This window comes from Ranitomeya variabilis, chromosome 2, assembly GCF_051348905.1.
Source record: "Ranitomeya variabilis isolate aRanVar5 chromosome 2, aRanVar5.hap1, whole genome shotgun sequence".
Classification (NCBI taxonomy): Eukaryota; Metazoa; Chordata; class Amphibia; order Anura; family Dendrobatidae; genus Ranitomeya; species Ranitomeya variabilis.
In genome coordinates, this window is record NC_135233.1 from 307,085,197 (window position 1) to 307,108,307 (window position 23,111).

Sequence of the window (23,111 nt, forward strand, 5' to 3'; positions counted from 1 at the left end):
ATGATCGAACACAGGTCCATTTACATGGTGCTCTTTACACCGCAGGCAGGCATCAGGGACACCCTGGGGATGAGGAGAGCCCAGAGGATGGCAGAGGACTGAGGAGCACAGCGCCCAGTGACCGCTCTGCAGAGGACTCACAGCAGAGGCGCCATCTCCCTCACAGGGGACCAGCGCTCCTCCTGCCGCCCAGCAGTATCTGCTCCGGAGCCAGGCGCCTCCTCCTCTCCTTCATTAGTGCCCCGGCGCCTGCGTTGTAAGTTGGAAGGGCAGCGCAAGCCCGAAAAAAAACTTACAGCGCAGGCGCTGGAGACGCTAATGAAGGAAGAGGAGGTGGCGCCTGGCACACAGAGTACTGAGGGAGGCGTTTGTGTCAGGGGGGAAAAGACATGCCCCCCTGACAAACTACAGGTATGACAGGCAAATTCTAAAAACGATTACTTCAGCGTTGGAAGGGACCAGAACTAAAAGAGCCACCTTCACAGAATGCAGCATTACAGCTGCACAAGGTGGCTTTTTTAGTTAAAAACGCCGGGGGGGGGGGGGGTGACAGGTTCCCTTTAATACAGGTGCTCATTAGGGTGGAATAACACTAGCATATGGCATTGGAAGTGATCTGCCAATGCTACTTGGCTCTTGCTCTGCTGTGAGCATGATCCGAGTGTCCGTGCTCCAATGCTCTCGCAGCACAAGTTTGGAGGAGACGGAGAAATTAATTTCTCCATCTCCTCAATGGTCTGACTCGCCGTGTATCAGACTGCAACATCTGCTGAGAAAAAAAAAACCGACTGCACACGGACAGCAAGTGAGAAGAGAATCGTACCACTTTTGTGGAAGAAAATGGAACCGATTTTTTTTTATACACTATATTAGTCCATGTGGCAACATTTCACTTCCATATCAGAGAAATGTGCAGTTATGGATCCGAAACGTTGCCACATGGGCCAATAAGGAGTACGCTACTTTTCTCACAATTAATCAGAGTGATAGATAGACAGATACACACACATACATAATAAGAATAGATACTGAGAATTATACCATTTATGCAGGACAGTAGAAGTATACACAGCTCCACAATATACCGTATATACTTGAGTATATGTCGACCCAAGTATATGCCGAGGCACCTAATTTTGCCAGAAAAAAACTGGGAGAGCTTATTGAGTCGAGTATAAGCCAGGTATGCATTGTCCCCACATCCCCGTCCTTGTATGCATGGATCCCCTGTCCCTGTATGCATGGCTCCTTATCCCCGTCCTTGTATGCATAGCTCCTCATCCCTGTCCTTGTATGCATGGTCCCCCCATCCCTGTCCTTGTATGCATTGCTCCTTATCCCAGTCCTTGTATGCATGGCTCCTCATCCCCATCCTTGTCTGCATGGCTCCCCCGTCCCCGTCCGCATGGCTCCTCATCCCCGTCTTTGTATGCATGGCTCCTTATCCCCATCCTTGTCTGCATGAGCTCCTTATCCCAGTCCTTGTATGCATGGCTCCTTATCCCCGTCCTTGTATGCATGGCTCCTCATCCCCGTCTTTGTATGCATGGCTCCTTATCCCCATCCTTGTCTGCATGGGCTCCTTAGCTCCTTATCCCCATCCTTGTATGCATGACTCCTTATCCCCGTCCTTGTATGCATGGGCCTCTTATTCCCATTTTTGTATGCATGGCTCCTTATCCTCGTCCTTGTATGCATGGCTCCTTACCCCCGTCCTTTTATGCATGGCTCCGTCCTTGTTCATGTATGCATGGTTCCGATAAAAAAAAAAAAAACACATCCTACTTACCTTCCCTGCATGCCCTCGCAGCATCTCGTTTTGGTGCCAGCAGCTCCTGTGGCTGGGTGATCACGTGTCACCCACTCATTAAGATAATGAATATTTAGGCCGGAGACACACTGCTGCGAGATACGGCCGAGTCTCGCTGGTTAAAAGCAAGCTGTGGCACCTGCACTCCGGAGCGGAGCGTGCAGCTGCATAGCAATACATGGAGCCGCACGCTCCGCTCCGGAGTGCAGGTGCCACAGCTTGCTTTTAACCAGCGAGATTCGGCCGTATCTCGCACCAGTGTGTCTCCGGCCTTTACCCACGCCTATGGGAGTGGAGAGGGGTGAATACTCATTACCTTAACGAGAGGCAGACACATGATCGCTCGGTCTGAAGAGCTGCTGGCGCCAGAACAAGATGCAGCGAGGGAGCACAGGGAAGGTAAGTAGGATGTGTGCTGGAAGCCGGCGGCTGTGGCTGTGAACACTATAAGAGAAATGAATATTCACGGCACTGGAATATTCTGTGACTCGCTGCTCCCCCTCCGTTTTTCTGGGACAATGACTCGTGTATAAGCCGAGGGGGGTGTTTTCAGGACAAAAAAAAATATGCTGAAAAACTCGGCTTATACATGAGTTTATACGGTATACTACAATCTATTATATACACAGAGGCATATTATATACCGTGTTAAGGAATATAGAGCGGTGTATATATTATATTAGATGGTGACCCGATTCTAACGCATCGGGTATTCTAGAATATGCATGTCCACGTAGTATATTGCCCAGCCACGTAGTATATTGCCCAGTGACGTAGTATATTGCCCAGCCACGTAGTATATTGCCCAGCCACGTAGTATATTGCCCAGCCACGTAGTATATTGCCCAGCCACGTAGTATACAGCACAGAGCCACGTAGTATATTGCACAGCGATGTAGTATACAGCAGAGCCACATAGTATATTGCACAGCAATGTAGTATACAGCACAGAGCCACGTAGTTTATTGCCCAGCCACGTAGTATATTGCCCAGTTATGTAGTATACAGCACAGAGCCACGTAGTATATTGCCCAGCCACGTAGTATATTGCCCAGCCACGTAGCATATTGCCCAGCCACGTAGCATATTGCCCAGCCACGTAGCATATTGCCCAGCCACGTAGCATATTGCCCAGCCACGTAGCATATTGCCCAGCCACGTAGCATATTGCCCAGCCACGTAGCATATTGCCCAGCCACGTAGCATATTGCCCAGCCACGTAGCATATTGCCCAGCCACGTAGTATATTGCCCAGTGACGTAGTATATTGCCCAGTGACATAGTATTCAGCACAGAGCCACGTAGTATATTGCACAGCGACGTAGTATACACCACAGAGCCATGTAGTATATTGCCCAGCTACGTAGTATATTGCCCAGCCATGTATGTCACAGGTTAAAAAATAAAAAATAAACATATACTCACCTTCCGAGGGGTCCCTTGTAGTTCTGTCGCCTGTGTGCCGTGCAGGCGGCAGCTTCCGGTCCCAGGGTGTGATGACTGTCATGATCTCAATGGCAAGAGAACATAGCATAAGCATATATAGGAACTAGCTCTTGGAAGATGGGAACTGAGCTGACCATGAACTAAACCTAACGCACAACTAGCAGTGGCCGGGTAGCATGCCTACGTTGATTCTAGATGCCCAGCACCAGCCGGAGGACTAAATAAAACTAGCAGAGGAAAATATTAGTCCTAGCTCACCTCTAGAGAAATACCCCGAAAGGAGACAGAGGCCCCCCACATGTATTGGCGGTGAGTTGAGATGAAATAACAAACGTAGTATGAAAATAGGTTTAGCAAATTTGAGGTCCACTTACTACATAGCAGAAGACAGAAAGGACACTTTCATGGTCAGCTGAAAACCCTATCAAAAACACCATCCAGAAATTACTTTAAAACTCTGGCATTAACTCATAACACCAGAGTGGCAATTCCTGTTCACAAGAGCTTTCCAGACACAGTAACGAAACTACAGCTGTGAACTGGAACAAAAATGCAAAAACAAACATGGACAAGAGTCCAACTTATCTAGTAGTTGTCTAGGAGCAGGAACAAGCACAGAGAGGCTTCTGATAACATTGTTGACCGGCAAGCAACTAACAGAGCAGCAAGGTTATATAGCGACTCCCACATCTTGATGGGAACAGGTGAACAGAGAAGATGAAGACACCAGTTCAATTCCACCAGTAGCCACCGGGGGAGCCCAGAATCCAAATTCACAACAGTACCCCCCCCTCAAGGAGGGGGCACCGAACCCTCACCAGAACCACCAGGGCGATCAGGATGGGCCCTATGAAAGGCACGAACCAGATCGGAGGCATGAACATCAGATGCATTCACCCAAGAATTATCCTCCTGGCCATATCCCTTCCACTTGACCAGATACTGGAGTCTCCGTCTGGAAACACGAGAGTCTAAGATTTTCTCCACAATGTACTCCAACTCACCCTCAACCAACACCGGAGCAGGAGGCTCAACGGAAGGCACAACCGGTACCTCATACCTGCGCAATAATGACCGATGAAAAACGTTATGAATAGAAAAGGATGCAGGGAGGTCCAAACGGAAGGAAACAGGGTTAAGAATCTCCAATATCTTATATGGGCCGATAAACCGAGGCTTAAACTTAGGAGAAGAGACCCTCATAGGGACAAAACGAGAAGACAACCACACCAAATCCCCAACAGAAAGCCGAGGACCAACACGACGGTGGCGGTTGGCAAAAAGCTGAGTCTTCTCCTGGGACAACCTCAAATTGTCCACCACCTGCCCCCAGATCTGATGCAATCTCTCCACCACAGCATCCACTCCAGGACAATCCGAAGATTCCACCTGACCAGAGGAAAATCGAGGATGAAACCCCGAATTACAGAAAAACGGGGACACCAAAGTGGCAGAGCTGGCCCGATTATTGAGAGCGAACTCCGCCAATGGCAAAAAAGCAACCCAATCATCCTGGTCAGCAGATACAAAACACCTCAGATATGTCTCCAGGGTCTGATTAATCCGCTCGGTCTGGCCATTCGTCTGAGGATGGAAAGCGGACGAAAAATACAAATCTATGCCCATCCTAGCACAGAATGCCCGCCAAAATCTAGACACGAATTGGGTCCCTCTGTCAGAAACGATATTCTCAGGAATACCATGCAAACGAACAACATTTTGAAAAAACAGAGGAACCAACTCGGAAGAAGAAGGTAACTTGGGCAGAGGAACCAAATGGACCATCTTAGAAAAACGGTCACACACCACCCAGATGACAGACATCTTCTGAGAAACAGGCAGATCTGAAATAAAATCCATCGAGATGTGCGTCCAAGGCCTCTTAGGAATAGGCAAGGGCAACAACAATCCGCTAGCCCGAGAACAACAAGGCTTGGCCCGAGCACAAACGTCACAAGACTGCACAAAGCCTCGCACATCTCGTGACAGGGAAGGCCACCAGAAGGACCTTGCCACCAAATCCCTGGTACCAAAAATGCCAGGATGACCTGCCAACGCAGAAGAATGAACCTCAGAGATGACTCTACTGGTCCAATCATCAGGAACAAACAGTTTATCAGGTGGGCAACGATCAGGTCTATCCGCCTGAAACTCCTGCAAGGCCCGCCGCAGGTCTGGAGAAACGGCTGACAATACCACTCCATCCTTAAGGATACCTGTGGGCTCAGAGTTACCAGGCGAGTCAGGCTCAAAACTCCTAGAAAGGGCATCCGCCTTAACATTCTTAGAACCCGGTAGGTATGACACCACAAAATTAAACCGAGAGAAAAATAATGACCAGCGCGCCTGTCTAGGATTCAGGCGCCTGGCGGTCTCAAGATAAATCAAATTTTTGTGGTCAGTCAATACCACCACCTGATGTCTGGCCCCCTCAAGCCAATGGCGCCACTCCTCAAAAGCCCACTTCATGGCCAAAAGCTCCCGATTCCCAACATCATAATTCCGCTCAGCGGGCGAAAATTTACGGGAAAAGAAGGCACAAGGCCTCATCACGGAGCAGTCAGAACTTTTCTGCGACAACACTGCCCCAGCTCCGATCTCAGAAGCGTCGACCTCAACCTGAAAAGGTAGAGCAACATCAGGCTGACGCAACACAGGGGCAGAGGAAAAACGGCGCTTAAGCTCCCGAAAGGCCTCCACAGCATCAGGGGACCAATCAGCAACATCAGCACCCTTCTTAGTCAAATCGGTCAATGGTTTAGCAATATCCGAAAAACCAGCAATAAATCGACGATAAAAGTTAGCAAAGCCCAAAAATTTCTGAAGACTCTTAAGAGAAGAGGGCTGCGTCCAATCACAAATAGCTTGAACCTTGACAGGATCCATTTCAATGGAAGAGGGGGAAAAAATATATCCCAAAAAGGAAATCCTCTGTACCCCAAAAACACACTTAGAACCCTTCACACACAAAGAATTAGACCGCAAAACCTGAAAAACCCTCCTGACTTGCTGGACATGAGAGTCCCAGTCATCCGAAAAAATCAGAATATCATCCAGATACACAATCATAAATGTATCCAAATAATCGCGAAAAATATCATGCATAAAGGACTGGAAAACTGACGGAGCATTAGAAAGACCAAAAGGCATCACTAAATACTCAAAGTGGCCCTCGGGCGTATTAAATGCGGTTTTCCACTCATCCCCCTGCCTGATTCGCACCAAATTATACGCCCCACGAAGGTCAATCTTAGAGAACCACTTGGCCCCCTTTATGCGAGCAAACAAATCAGTCAGCAACGGCAATGGGTATTGATATTTAACAGTGATTTTATTCAAAAGCCGATAATCAATACATGGTCTCAAAGAGCCGTCTTTTTTTGACACAAAGAAAAAACCGGCTCCTAAGGGAGATGACGATGGACGAATATGTCCCTTTTCCAAAGACTCCTTTATATATTCTCGCATAGCAGCATGTTCAGGCACAGACAGATTAAATAAACGACCCTTTGGGTATTTACTACCCGGGATTAAATCTATGGCACAATCGCACTCTCGGTGCGGAGGTAACGAACCAAGCTTGGATTCTTCAAAGACGTCACGATAGTCAGACAGGAACTCAGGAATTTCAGAGGGAATGGATGATGAGATGGAAACCACAGGTACATCCCCATGAGCCCCCTTACATCCCCAGCTCAACACAGACATAGCTCTCCAGTCGAGGACTGGGTTGTGAGATTGCAGCCAAGGCAATCCTAGCACCAAATCATCATGTAGATTATACAGCACCAGAAAGCGAATAATCTCCTGGTGATCCGGATTAATACGCATAGTTACTTGTGTCCAGTATTGTGGTTTATTATTAGCCAATGGGGTGGAGTCAATCCCCTTCAGAGGAATAGGAGTCTCCAAAGGCTCTAAATCATACCCACAGCGTTTGGCAAAGGACCAATCCATAAGACTCAAAGCGGCGCCAGAGTCGACATAGGCGTCCGTGGTAATAGATGACAAAGAGCAAATCAGGGTCACAGATAGAATAAATTTAGACGGTAAGGTGCAAATGGAAACAGATTTACCAAGCTTTTTAGTGCGCTTAGAGCATGCTGATATAACATGAGTAGAATCACCACAATAGAAACACAACCCATTTTTCCGTCTAAAATTCTGCCGCTCGCTTCGGGACAGAATTCTATCACACTGCATACTCTCTGGCGACTTCTCAGTGGACACCGCCAGATGGTGCACTGGTTTGCGCTCCCGCAAACGCCTATCGATCTGAATAGCCATTGTCATGGACTCATTCAGACCCGCAGGCACAGGGAACCCCACCATAACATCCTTAATGGCATCAGAGAGACCCTCTCTGAAAGTCGCCGCCAGGGCGCACTCATTCCACTGAGTAAGCACAGACCATTTACGGAATCTTTGGCAGTAAATTTCCGCTTCATCTTGCCCCTGAGATAGGGACATCAAAGTTTTTTCTGCCTGAAGCTCCAAATGAGGTTCGTCATAAAGCAACCCCAAGGCCAGAAAAAACGCATCCACATTGAGCAACGCAGGATCCCCTGGTGTCAATGAAAAAGCCCAGTCTTGAGGGTCGCCCCGGAGCAAGGAAATCACAATCCTGACCTGCTGTGCAGGGTCTCCGGCAGAGCGAGATTTCAGGGACAAAAATAATTTGCAATTATTTCGAAAATTCTGAAACCCGGATCTATTCCCCGAGAAAAATTCCGGCAAAGGAATTCTCGGCTCAGATACAGGTGCATGACAAACAAAATCTTGCAAATTTTGTACCTTCGTGGCGAGATTATGCAAACCTGCAGTTACACTCTGAAGATCCATTACAAACAGGTGGACACAGAGCCATTCAAGGGTTAAGAGGAGGTAAGAAGCAGCTAGACAGCAATTAAGGGCTAGGCAGCAAAACTCTGAGGGGGAAAAAAAAAAAAAAAAAAAATTCCCTTCAACACTTCTTTTTCTCCTGCTTCAGCCCAAACAATTAACACTTTGATGGCCGGTCAAACTGTCATGATCTCAATGGCAAGAGAACATAGCATAAGCATATATAGGAACTAGCTCTTGGAAGATGGGAACTGAGCTGACCATGAACTAAACCTAACGCACAACTAGCAGTGGCCGGGTAGCATGCCTACGTTGATTCTAGATGCCCAGCACCAGCCGGAGGACTAAATAAAACTAGCAGAGGAAAATATTAGTCCTAGCTCACCTCTAGAGAAATACCCCGAAAGGAGACAGAGGCCCCCCACATGTATTGGCGGTGAGTTGAGATGAAATAACAAACGTAGTATGAAAATAGGTTTAGCAAATTTGAGGTCCACTTACTACATAGCAGAAGACAGAAAGGACACTTTCATGGTCAGCTGAAAACCCTATCAAAAACACCATCCAGAAATTACTTTAAAACTCTGGCATTAACTCATAACACCAGAGTGGCAATTCCTGTTCACAAGAGCTTTCCAGACACAGTAACGAAACTACAGCTGTGAACTGGAACAAAAATGCAAAAACAAACATGGACAAGAGTCCAACTTATCTAGTAGTTGTCTAGGAGCAGGAACAAGCACAGAGAGGCTTCTGATAACATTGTTGACCGGCAAGCAACTAACAGAGCAGCAAGGTTATATAGCGACTCCCACATCTTGATGGGAACAGGTGAACAGAGAAGATGAAGACACCAGTTCAATTCCACCAGTAGCCACCGGGGGAGCCCAGAATCCAAATTCACAACAGATGACGTCGCAGTCACTTGACCGTGACATCATCGCAGGTCCTTCTTGCGCAGGCGCTCAGGACCCGTGATGACGTCGTGGTCACATGACCGTGACATCATGGCAGGTCCTTCTCGCAGACCATCCTTGCCAACGGAACCTGCCGCTTGCATGGACCGGTCACCGGAGCATCGCGAGGAGTGGGAAAGGCGGCAGAAGGTGAGTATATAATGATTTTTGATTTTTTTTAAATTATTTTTAACATTAGATCTTTCTACTATTGACGTTGCATAGGCAGCATCAATAGTAAAAACTTGGTCACACAGGGTTAATAGCGGCGGTAGCGGAGTGAGTTACCCGCGGCATAACGCGCTCAGTTACCGCTGGCATTAACCCTGTGTGCGGTGACTGCGGGGAATATGGAGTGGGCGCCGGGCATTGACTGCAGGGGAGTAGGGAGGGACTAATCGGACTGTGCCCGTCGCTGATTGGTCGCGGCAGCCATGACAGGCAGCTGGCGAGACCAATCAGCGACTTGGATTCCATGACAGACAGAGGCCGCAACCAATGAATATCCGTGACAGACAGACGGAAGTGACCCTTAGACAATTATATAGTAGATAGTGTAGAGATGTGGCAGCAGTGTATATATAGTGTGTGTGCACCAGTCACAGTATCACATACAATATATAGGTGATACTACAACTATACACATCAGTCGCAGTGTCAACTATATATTGTATATATATATACATAGCGCCATACTATACAAACATCTCTACACTCTCTCTCTCTCTATGTAATATATATATATGCTGTATATATATATATATATATATATATATATATATTCAAAAAATATATACACACACACACATCTCTACAATATACGGTAATTAGGACAGAATTATACTATGTTATGATGCATACATCACGTAGGAGACACAGAGGCTGATGTACATAGGAGACACCGCGACTGCTGAATATATATCACATTGAAGCTACTGTATATACAATATATAGTTGACACTGCGACTGATGTGTATAGTTGTAGTATCACCTATATATTGTATGTGATACTGTGACTGGTGTACACACATTATATAGATGAAACTGATAAAATAAAAAAATAAAATATATATATATATATATATATATATATATATATATATATATATATTATAGACACAGATAGATAGTGCTGCTATACACAGCAGTATCACCTATACAACGTATATGCAGTAGTATATACATTATACAGGTGATACTGCAAATGTTGGATACACGATATATAGGCGATACTGCTACTGCTGTATATAATGATAGTATCACCTATATATCATGTATACAGCAGTCTATATACATTATATAGGCAATACTGATACTGATGTGTAGATATGTTATATATAGGTGATACTGTTGTGTATATATGTACGTGTGTGTGTGTATACACACACACACCAGTATTGCCTATATAACGACATATATACACAGCAGTATCACCTATATACACATCAGTAGCGGTATTGCCTATATAATGTGTATAGACTACTAAATATACATTATATAGGTGATACTGATGTATATAATCACTATACTACCTATATAATGTATGTATAGCAGTCTACATCTTATATAGGTAACACTGCTACTTATGTGTATATACTTTATATAGGTGGTACTGCTGTGTATACATGTACATATATGTGTATACATACATGTGTGTGTACAGTATACTGTATATACAGTATGTATACACACTGCAGTGTCACCTATATAAGGTATATATGCATCAGTAGCAGTGTCACCTATATAAGATATAGGCTGCTATACATACATTTTAGTGGTATAGTGATTATATACAGCAGTATCACCTACATAACGTATATATAGCAGTCTATACACATTATATAGGTGCAACTGCTGTATATACATTAAAAAATCATCTTGGGACTCACCCAGGTCCCTGAGATTGGGGGGGGAGGTCGGGAGGATGAAGGGCTGAGGTGTGTCGGGTCCTCTCCAGCGTCGGCAGTGAAGAGGATCCCAGGCATTGGTGAGCAGTCTTCTCTGACGCTGGTACAGGCCGGCCAGCGTCAGACACAGTCAGGTGGAGGCGTCCTATGCGCGCCGGCCTTTTCAAATGTGCGCGCGTGGTCTCCTGCTTGCCCGCGCTGACACGGGCAGCAGACGAGCACGCGCAGGAACTAGGACCGCGGCCGTGCTCGCGCACTAGCGTGGGCCGCCGCGGCACTTATCAGCGCGGGCAACGCGCGCACACAGGACCTGGCTTAGTTTTAAAGGGCCGGCTGGAGGGATGCGGCGTGCTATGTATTAAAATCGCTGCCGGTCCTCTAGCGGCCCTGTGCAGCTGCTCAGGCACCGGCCCGGGGGGCATATGCACTCCTGCCACCTGGCCCAGTCCGCCCCTGATTGTGATATTAGTTCCTGACAGGGCGTCTTTCCCAGATGTACTCAGGGTAACTTATCACTGGTGGATGACATGCTATCCAACAACCTGCGACACTTCTGACGCGTTGTACAGAAGTGACGTCACAAAAGACCGCTATTTACAATACATTGGAATTTATAATCCACGTTGACAACATTTTTTGCAGTAACTTCATACATTACACTGGTCAACAGCATTTTTGGTGCCAAAGATATTTCATCGAATTTAAGGTATTTTTGGGGTGCTGATTCTGAATATGTCATCAGTTTTGCCAGATTGGCTCAAGTTTTTGAGATTTTTGGTATCTTATTTATAGCACTTGTTGGTAAATGCGACGCATCATCTCATTAATTTCTTTGGATTAGTACTTGAACTGAGCAGTTCTCAATATAGTTTTGTGTTAATTAGTGTTCTAAAAGTTTGTTCATAGCTTGATTTTTGCACTAACTTTATGTTGTTGTCTGTTTTCCAGTGAAAAGCATGAATTCATCAAGAAGAAGTTGTCTTAACGATCCAGACTCATTCTGTTACATTTGTGGTGAATACACACTGCCAAAACATAGAAGAAACATAACAGACTTCGTAAAAAAAGTGTATTTTGCCTATTTTGGGGTTATGCTTGGGGACCAAGACAAGTTTTGGGCACCACACATAGTGTGCAAAGCATGTATCGAATTATTACGAAAATGGAGCAAAGGACAAAGAAAAAGCTTCAAATTTGGTGTTCCAATGGTGTGGAGAGAGCCAAAAAATCATCATGATGACTGTTATTTATGGTAAACACAGGTACAGGCACATCTTCACAATGAGGGACAGGCCTTCTTGCAGATTCCATGTTACTCCCATTTTCGTTTCTTATGCTTATTGAATCCTTGCACTTGCACTGCACAGAAATAACAGTCATCATGATGATTTTTTGGCTCTCTCCACACCATTGGAACACCAAATTTGAAGCTTTTTCTTTGTCCTTTGCTCCATTTTCGTAATAATTCGATACATGCTTTGCACACTATGTGTGGTGCCCAAAACTTGTCTTGGTCCCCAAGCATAACCCCAAAATAGGCAAAATACACTTTTTTTACGAAGTCTGTTATGTTTCTTCTATGTTTTGGCAGTGTGTATTCACCACAAATGTAACAGAATGAGTCTGGATCGTTAAGACAACTTCTTCTTGATGAGTTCATGCTTTTCACTGGAAAACAGACAACAACATAAAGTTAGTGCAAAAATCAAGCTATGAACAAACTTTTAGAACACTAATTAACACAAAACTATATTGAGAACTGCTCAGTTCAAGTACTAATCCAAAGAAATTAATGAGATGATGCGTCGCATTTACCAACAAGTGCTATAAATAAGATACCAAAAATGTCAAAAACTTGAGCCAATCTGGCAAAACTGATAGCATATTCAGAATCAGCACCCCAAAAATACCCCAAATTCATTAAAATATTTTGGACACCAGAAAAAAATATTTTTTTTTGTTGACCTGTGTTATCATTGCGCTTTGTGCCAATTACAACTCCTCTTACTCTGGCCACTTTGGTAAGCCTGTTTCATTTTTTCTTATCAAACTTAGGTTGACATACAGCGTCCTCCACCGTAATTTTCCACACTGCAATATGACTAACAGGACTTACCACTGTATTCCCTTCACTCTATTATTCACAGTGGACATACCCTGTACTATTGTGCCCACAAAGACCTTTTTGCTCTTGCCTTATACATATTGTATAGTATATGGTATATTTTATTTTCTGGTATATTTTTCGGTGCATACTATATTATTTCTCTTGTTATATCTTATACCTTGTCTATATGAGTGTAATACTCATACTATACAAATATATTTTTGCCTATACCAATATTGTTAAAATCTGCACCGCAATCTTGAGACTTGACTGCCTGATGATTAATACTCTTATATAATTTTGTTTCATGTAGCTTTATGTTTTTGTCTTGTATTTTATGAAGTGATTTTATGCATGATTTCACCTGATATGTATATATGCCTATTTGACCGTTTGGCATTCCTTTTTTGTTTTTTGCATTCGGCATGTTTGAGAAAGGTCTGATTGACCGAAACGTCACATTTATATGCACAGCATTGGATTTTCTGGATTATACTTAATAAAATTCAAGATTTTCTTTGATCTTGGAGTGCCAGATTCTTTTATACATCTTTTTCCAACATATTTGGAACAAACTCCATGCTGAGTTCCTTCAGAAACCATGTGTAAGTGTGCCTAAAGGATTGATGCTATTTTGAAGGCAATGGCTGGTGGTCACACCAGATATTTTATTTACATTTCTCTTTGATTCAGTCACTCAGCATATTTTAATTGCTACAAATAAACTTTTATCATTTCTATAAAACCTTTGGATATTATGCTGTATAAATCTACAGTATATGTATAGTGAGCACGTGTGTGTATATATTTCCACTGCTAGATCTTGGTAGACCCATTTCAAGGACCTGGGTAGACAGTTTTTAAATCTCTCGCTGAATCACTTCTGCATTGTTAGCACCACAACAAAAGCAGCTCTGCGGAAGCTGGAAAGTAGACAGCAGGTCAGTTTTATTATTACAGTTGTGTGGGGGTTTAATTGATGTGATAATTGTAGAAAGTCAATGAGTCAATGAGGACTCTACACCTCCATTTGTTATAATTTATTATTATGAATGATATTTACAGAGAAGAATTATAGCAAGGCTCAATGATATTATCAGCCATTGTTCTTCAGAAACTGTGCCCGACTTATTTTTAATTTCATTGCTAATTTAGAATATTACTTTGATGACCTTGTCATAATTAACAGTGGCTATTTCAAGCTAATGAGCTATTACCTGCAAATGTGTGTAATTCTTCTGTCAGTCTGGCACCCTCACTAATTAACATCTCCAATCAGTTGGATAGACCTCTATCTGTAACCTCTGGGAGAGGTGCACTTCATCTGTACATTTGTATCGGCTCGTTTCCTTCTAGTTACGAGTCATACTGTGTTTTTAAACCATAGCTAAATACATTGACAGGGGATATAAATATGTCAGTATACTGTACTACTGCAACTAAGGATAAAAATAACACTTAATGAGAGCATCTGGGGAAGAGTAATTACCAGTGATTCTAGCCATTATCATGTATGACTTTTGTGTCTGGGAGATGGAAGGTTGAGGGTTCAAGACCGATTGGTCGTAAGTTGATGTCAGCTGTGAAGTTGGAAATAATGATGAAGGAACATTTACTCCCGAAGTAAAGTACAAGATAATTTTTATTTAAATTATATGGAACATTTATAATGCTTATTTTCCAAACATAACAATTAAAATGTATATTAACTGATCTCATTTAGCTTAAAAAGAAAACAAAAGAAAAATATTAGACATGAGCTAATTGATAGTAAACTAATTGAATTAATTTAGAATTCATGGATTCACGTGAATTCAAATTTTGGGCAATTTGCATTGTAGGAAAACCGTAAAATGCTGTCCACCGATTAGTTTGCTGCATTCCGAGGGCCAGGAAGAGATTAAAAAATACCTATCCTGCTCTCAGTCTTATAATTGTCTCCTCTTTCTTTTTCTTTCTCTCGGGGTCTAACGGTGAATAGTGGTAGCAATCTACTATATAATTGTCTAAGGGTCACTTCTGTCTGTCTGTCTGTCTGTCTGTCTGACTGTCCCTGAAATCCCACGTTGCTGATTGGTCGCAGCCTCTGTCTGTCATGGAATCCCAAGTCGCTGATTGGTCGTGCAAAAAAGCCAAGACCAATCAGCGACGGGCACAGTCCGGCGGAAAAATGGCCACTCCTTCCTCCCCACAGTCAGTGCCCGCTCCGTACTCCCCTCCAGTCTGCCCTCACACAGGGTTAATGGCAGCGGTAACGGACTGCGTTATGCCACGGTGTAATGCACTCCGTTACCACTGCTATTAACCCTGTGTGACCAACTTTTTACTATTCATGCTGCCTTTGCAGCATGAATAGTAAAACGATCTAATGTTAAAAAAAAAAAAAAAAATCCATTATATACTCACCGTCCGTCAGCCCCCGGATCGACAACTGGCCTTTACCGCTCGCGACGCTCCGGTAACCGGTCCATGCTGCGATCTCGCGAGATGATGACGTAGCGGTCTCACGAGACCACTCCGTCATCATCTCGTGAGACTGCAAGGCAGTCTTGAGACCGGAGCGCACGAGCAGCATCGGTAACCGCTTTGCTTGGATCCGGGGGCTTCGGAAGGTGAGTATATAAAGCTATTTTTCATTTTATTTCTTTTTTTTAACAGGGATATGATGCCCACATTGCTATATACTACGTGGGCTGGGCAATATACTACATGGCCTGGGCAATATACTACGTGGCTGGGCAATATACTACATGGGCTGTGCTATATACTACGTGGCTGGGCAATATACTACATGGCCTGTGCTATATACTACGTGGGCTGGGCAATATACTACGTGGGCTGTGCAATATACTACGTGGGCTGGGCAATATACTACATGGGATGTGCTATATACTACGTGGCTAGGCAATATACTTCGTGACTATACAACGTGGGCTGCGCAATATACAACATGGGCTGCGCAATATACAATGTGGGCTGCGCAATATACAATGTGGGCTGCGCAATATACAACGTCGGCTGCGCAATATACTACGAGGGCTGCGCAATATACTACGTGGGCTGCGCAATATACTAGGTGGGCTGCGCAATGTACAACATGGGCTGCGCAATGTACTACATGGGCTGCACAATATACAACGTGGGCTGCGCAATATACTACGTGGGCTGCGCAATATAAAACGTGGGATGCGCAATGTACAACATGGGCTGCCCAATGTACTACATGGGCTGCGCAATATACAATGTGGGCTGCGCAATATACAATGTGGGCTGTGCAATATACTACGTGGGCTGCGCAATATACAACGTGGGCTGCGCAATATACTACTTGGGCTGCGCAATATACAACGTGGGCTGCGCAATGTACAACGTGGGCTACGCAATGTACAATGTGGGCTGCGCAATGTACTGCGTGGGCTGCGCAATGTACTGCATGGGCTGCGCAATGTACTGCGTGGGCTACGCAATGTACTGCGTGGGCTGCACAATGTACTGCGTGGGCTGCGCAATGTACTGCGTGGGTTGCGCAATGTACTGCATGGGCTGCGCAATGTACTACTTGGGCTGGGCAATATACTACGTGGGCTGTGCTATATACTATGTGGGCTGGGCAATATACTACGTGGGCTGTGCAATATACTATGTGGGCTGGGCAATATACTACATGGGCTGTGCTATATACTACGTGGCTGGGTAATATACTACATGACTATACAACGTGGGCTGCGCAATATACAACGTGGGCTGCGCAATATACTACGTGGGCTGCACAATGTACTGCGTGGGCTGCGCAATGTACTGCGTGGGCTGCGCAATGTACTGCGTGGGCTGCGCAATGTACTGCGTGGGCTGCGCAATATACTATGTGGCCTGCGCAATATACTATGTGGGCTGCGCAATGTACAACATGGGCTGCACAATGTACTACGTGGGGTGCACAATATACAACGTGGGCTGCGCAATATACAACGTGGACTGTGCAATATACAAAGTGGGCTGCGCAATATACTACGTGGGCTGCGCAATGTACTGCGTGGGCTGCGCAATGTACTGCATGGGCTGCGCAATGTACTGCGTGGGCTGCGCAATGTACTGCGTGGGCTGCGCAATGTACTGCGTGGGCTGCACAATTTACTGCATGGCTGCGCAATATACTGTGTGGGCTGCGCAATGTACTGCATGGGCTGCGCACTGTACTGCGTGGGCTGCGCAATGTACTGCGTGGGCTGCGCAATGTACTGCGTGGGCTGCGCAATGTACTGCATGGCTGTGCAATATACTACGTGGGCCGTGCTATACACTATGCATACATATTCTAGAATACCAAATGCATTAGAATCGGGCCACCATCTAGTGAGTTTATAAGTTTGGGTAGGGCAGTTTATTATTTTTGTTAACCCTTTTCTGACACATCTGCTTCACACTAAATTTATTCAATGTGAATCGCTGACCTTTAATAGATATAGAAAATCTTCATTTATATTAAATCTGTTATATAAATGACCTTATCTTGTAGGCAAATAATTGCTTATATTATTTTGCATTTCCCACTTTTATAAAACACCCTATTAGGACTTTATTAGTTAGTAATGAATTTGGATGCGTGAACCTGAACTGTAAAGTTAGGGGTTCGTTCCTAGATACCTAGAACAAAGGGTTCTGCAAATGTTCTAAGAATGAGGCTCAATTGGGTCACTTTTTAGTCAGTGGTAGGCAGGAGTGTGATAATTTCCATGCCTGTCACTGAACGGGAGTGAACTATGAAGTCTTGTTCTGAGAACCATCTCTGAACGAGATTCCATAGAATTTGATGGGTGTCATGAGACATTTAACTATTGGATTACCGTTGAAACTTCCAAGATTTATTTTTAGTTAATAAATGGGTAAACAAGGGAGTGTGGAGGAGTCTTTATATAATTCCATAAAGTATTTTTTCTGCGTTTTTATTTTACTACTAGGTTAGTAATGGGGATGTCTGAATGACAACTCTCCATTACTAACCCCTTGGCTTGGTGTCAGCAAGCTGCTGACATCAAGCCCAAAAACAATTACTCCGATTGCCACCTTACTAGAGCAATTGAGAAGAGCTGAGACTAAGCTCCAGAATTGGCGAATCTAATGGATGCGCCATTTCTGGGCCGACTGAGGGCTGGTCTTATTAGTGTGGGAAGGGGCCCCTTCCCAGTCTATTAATATTAACCCACAACTGTCTGCTTTGACTTAGCTGGTTATTAAAAATAGAGGGGACCCCATGTCATTTTTTTAAGGTCCCACCATTTTTACTAATCAGCAAAGGCAAAGCAAACAGTTATGAGTTGATGTATTAATAAGCTGGGAATTTCCATCGTTATTGACCCCTTTTCAGCATAATGAGAACAGCTCACAGCTGTCTGCTTTCTCTTGCCTACATACAGATTGCATATGGACGTAAAAAAAACCAATGCTTGATAAGCAAGTATTAATGAGACCACTCGTTCCCTGTTAGGTTCACCAGGTGAGGTGGATTCTGTAAGCCTCAGGTCCAGATGGGCACACAAGCCCCAGGCATTGATGCAGCAAGCTGGAAGGCATGTAGGCAAAGAGGACTTGGCACACTCAGGATTTCAGGAGCAGCAGGATTAATTAGTTGGAACCCAGCAGAGATGGCAGAAAGAAAATCACAGTATACACAAAAGGTGGAGCACACCAAGCATAGAGGTCTAGAAACTCAATCTCAAGACACAGGTGGGTGTGTGTGTTGGTGTGTGTGTTGGTGTGTGTGTGTGTGTGTGTGTGTGTGTGTGTGTGTGTGCCTTAAATAGGTCCAGGGAGATGATGTCATTGATCCACATATGGTAACCTGAAAAACCCGACATGGGGCACAACATAAGGAAGCAAACTTAGTCAACCCAGGACAGGTGTGTAACATTCCCAATTATCAGCCCATGTTAACATGCCAGTGATCAGATTCTCTCTCATCAGGTTATTAGACTGTTTATGCCAGAGTAAAAATCATAATTATTGGTATCAAATTACTCAATGTAACCTGTATTTGCGCTCAGTTGTCATGTACATCACTGTGAGAAGCTGACTGACTCACATGATGTTTTCACATCTTCATGCATGAGCTACAAAAAAGCAGTTGGGCAAAATTGAATATACAATGGGTTAAATAACTATTACCATTATTAACCATTGGTAAATCTAGTGCATATTTTCCATAGATATGGTAGCAGGCAATTACCAATATTTATCAATACTTCCAAGTTTAAAATATTGGAAATTTCAGGGTTTTTTCTTACTGCGCTTTGCATTTGGATCTCCACCAAGCTCATCATTCAAGAAAATCACCTCCACACAAAATGATTATGGGATATAGGCAGACAAGAATTCAATCATCTGTCTGTTAGGTGTCGAGTTCCTGCCACTGCACAGGGGGAATCTCGAACCATGTCTGCTGCGGTCTCCCATTCTCCAGCCGCAGTGGAGCCTGCTCAGTGGAGACGTCGGTCCCAGTGTCTGGCTCAGGCTGATACTGGACAACTGGTTACTACTGCCCTTCCAGGCTCTGTCATTGTAGCCAGCAATGTTCAGCAGTGAGCAGGTCTTTCTGGGACTAAGTCCTGCTTTTCCCATACTGAGCATGCCCACGGGATGACCTCCCATTTGAGGTCTGGGGTCACATGCTCAGGTCCTGTAGCAGCTCTTATTGGACCATCAGGAAGGTCCTTGTCTGCTACAGCTATAAAAGGTTTGCATGGCTGCACGGCCATGCGCTAGTATCAACCTATGTTTTGAGCCTTGCTACTGTGTGGTCATTGTTGTGAATTTGGATTCTGGGCTCCCCCGGTGGCTACTGGTGGAATTGAACTGGTGTCTTCATCTTCTCTGTTCACCTGTTCCCATCAAGATGTGGGAGTCGCTATATAACCTTGCTGCTCTGTTAGTTGCTTGCCGGTCAACAATGTTATCAGAAGCCTCTCTGTGCTTGTTCCTGCTCCTAGACAACTACTAGATAAGTTGGACTCTTGTCCATGTTTGTTTTTGCATTTTTGTTCCAGTTCACAGCTGTAGTTTCGTTACTGTGTCTGGAAAGCTCTTGTGAACAGGGATTGCCACTCTGGTGTTATGAGTTAATGCCAGAGTTTTAAAGTAATTTCTGGATGGTGTTTTTGATAGGGTTTTCAGCTGACCATGAAAGTGTCCTTTCTGTCTTCTGCTATGTAGTAAGTGGACCTCAAATTTGCTAAACCTATTTTCATACTACGTTTGTTATTTCATCTCAACTCACCGCCAATACATGTGGGGGGCCTCTGTCTCCTTTCGGGGTATTTCTCTAGAGGTGAGCTAGGACTAATATTTTCCTCTGCTAGTTTTATTTAGTCCTCCGGCTGGTGCTGGGCATCTAGAATCAACGTAGGCATGCTACCCGGCCACTGCTAGTTGTGCGTTAGGTTTAGTTCATGGTCAGCTCAGTTCCCATCTTCCAAGAGCTAGTTCCTATATATGCTTATGCTATGTTCTCTTGCCATTGAGATCATGACAGTTTGACCGGCCAACAAAGTGTTAATTGTTTGGGCTGAAGCAGGAGAAAAAGAAGTGTTGAAGGGAAATTTTTTTTTTTTCCCCTCAGAGTTTTGCTGCCTAGCCCTTAATTGCTGTCTAGCTGCTTCTTACCTCCTCTTAACCCTTGAATGGCTCTGTGTCCACCTGTTTGTAATGGATCTTCAGAGTGTAACTGCAGGTTTGCATAATCTCGCCACGAAGGTACAAAATTTGCAAGATTTTGTTTGTCATGCACCTGTATCTGAGCCGAGAATTCCTTTGCCGGAATTTTTCTCGGGGAATAGATCCGGGTTTCAGAATTTTCGAAATAATTGCAAATTATTTTTGTCCCTGAAATCTCGCTCTGCCGGAGACCCTGCACAGCAGGTCAGGATTGTGATTTCCTTGCTCCGGGGCGACCCTCAAGACTGGGCTTTTTCATTGACACCAGGGGATCCTGCGTTGCTCAATGTGGATGCGTTTTTTCTGGCCTTGGGGTTGCTTTATGACGAACCTCATTTGGAGCTTCAGGCAGAAAAAACTTTGATGTCCCTATCTCAGGGGCAAGATGAAGCGGAAATTTACTGCCAAAGATTCCGTAAATGGTCTGTGCTTACTCAGTGGAATGAGTGCGCCCTGGCGGCGACTTTCAGAGAGGGTCTCTCTGATGCCATTAAGGATGTTATGGTGGGGTTCCCTGTGCCTGCGGGTCTGAATGAGTCCATGACAATGGCTATTCAGATCGATAGGCGTTTGCGGGAGCGCAAACCAGTGCACCATCTGGCGGTGTCCACTGAGAAGTCGCCAGAGAGTATGCAGTGTGATAGAATTCTGTCCCGAAGCGAGCGGCAGAATTTTAGACGGAAAAATGGGTTGTGTTTCTATTGTGGTGATTCTACTCATGTTATATCAGCATGCTCTAAGCGCACTAAAAAGCTTGGTAAATCTGTTTCCATTTACACCTTACCGTCTAAATTTATTCTATCTGTGACCCTGATTTGCTCTTTGTCATCTATTACCACGGACGCCTATGTCGACTCTGGCGCCGCTTTGAGTCTTATGGATTGGTCCTTTGCCAAACGCTGTGGGTATGATTTAGAGCCTTTGGAGACTTCTATTCCTCTGAAGGGGATTGACTCCACCCCATTGGCTAATAATAAACCACAATACTGGACACAAGTAACTATGCGTATTAATCCGGATCACCAGGAGATTATTCGCTTTCTGGTGCTGTATAATCTACATGATGATTTGGTGCTAGGATTGCCTTGGCTGCAATCTCACAACCCAGTCCTCGACTGGAGAGCTATGTCTGTGTTGAGCTGGGGATGTAAGGGGGCTCATGGGGATGTACCTGTGGTTTCCATTTCATCATCCATTCCCTCTGAAATTCCTGAGTTCCTGTCTGACTATCGTGACGTCTTTGAAGAATCCAAGCTTGGTTCGTTACCTCCGCACCGAGAGTGCGATTGTGCCATAGATTTAATCCCGGGTAGTAAATACCCAAAGGGTCGTTTATTTAATCTGTCTGTGCCTGAACATGCTGCTATGCGAGAATATATAAAGGAGTCCTTGGAAAAGGGACATATTCGTCCATCGTCATCTCCCTTAGGAGGCGGTTTTTTCTTTGTGTCAAAAAAAGACGGCTCTTTGAGACCATGTATTGATTATCGGCTTTTGAATAAAATCACTGTTAAATATCAATACCCATTGCCGTTGCTGACTGATTTGTTTGCTCGCATAAAGGGGGCCAAGTGGTTCTCTAAGATTGACCTTCGTGGGGCGTATAATTTGGTGCGAATCAGGCAGGGGGATGAGTGGAAAACCGCATTTAATACGCCCGAGGGCCACTTTGAGTATTTAGTGATGCCTTTTGGTCTTTCTAATGCTCCGTCAGTTTTCCAGTCCTTTATGCATGATATTTTTCGCGATTATTTGGATAAATTTATGATTGTGTATCTGGATGATATTCTGATTTTTTCGGATGACTGGGACTCTCATGTCCAGCAAGTCAGGAGGGTTTTTCAGGTTTTGCGGTCTAATTCTTTGTGTGTGAAGGGTTCTAAGTGTGTTTTTGGGGTACAGAGGATTTCCTTTTTGGGATATATTTTTTCCCCCTCTTCCATTGAAATGGATCCTGTCAAGGTTCAAGCTATTTGTGATTGGACGCAGCCCTCTTCTCTTAAGAGTCTTCAGAAATTTTTGGGCTTTGCTAACTTTTATCGTCGATTTATTGCTGGTTTTTCGGATATTGCTAAACCATTGACCGATTTGACTAAGAAGGGTGCTGATGTTGCTGATTGGTCCCCTGATGCTGTGGAGGCCTTTCGGGAGCTTAAGCGCCGTTTTTCCTCTGCCCCTGTGTTGCGTCAGCCTGATGTTGCTCTACCTTTTCAGGTTGAGGTCGACGCTTCTGAGATCGGAGCTGGGGCAGTGTTGTCGCAGAAAAGTTCTGATTGCTCCGTGATGAGGCCTTGTGCCTTCTTTTCCCGTAAATTTTCGCCCGCTGAGCGGAATTA

The 23,111-nt window shown here is 44.6% G+C and overlaps 1 protein-coding gene across 2 annotated transcripts in view; it reads left to right on the forward strand.

The window, feature by feature from the left end:
- IL1RAPL2 (interleukin 1 receptor accessory protein like 2) overlaps nt 1-23,111 on the forward strand; it is a 1,069,016-nt gene that overhangs the window by 835,465 nt on the left and 210,440 nt on the right. The gene's annotated exons all lie outside the window — the stretch shown is intronic.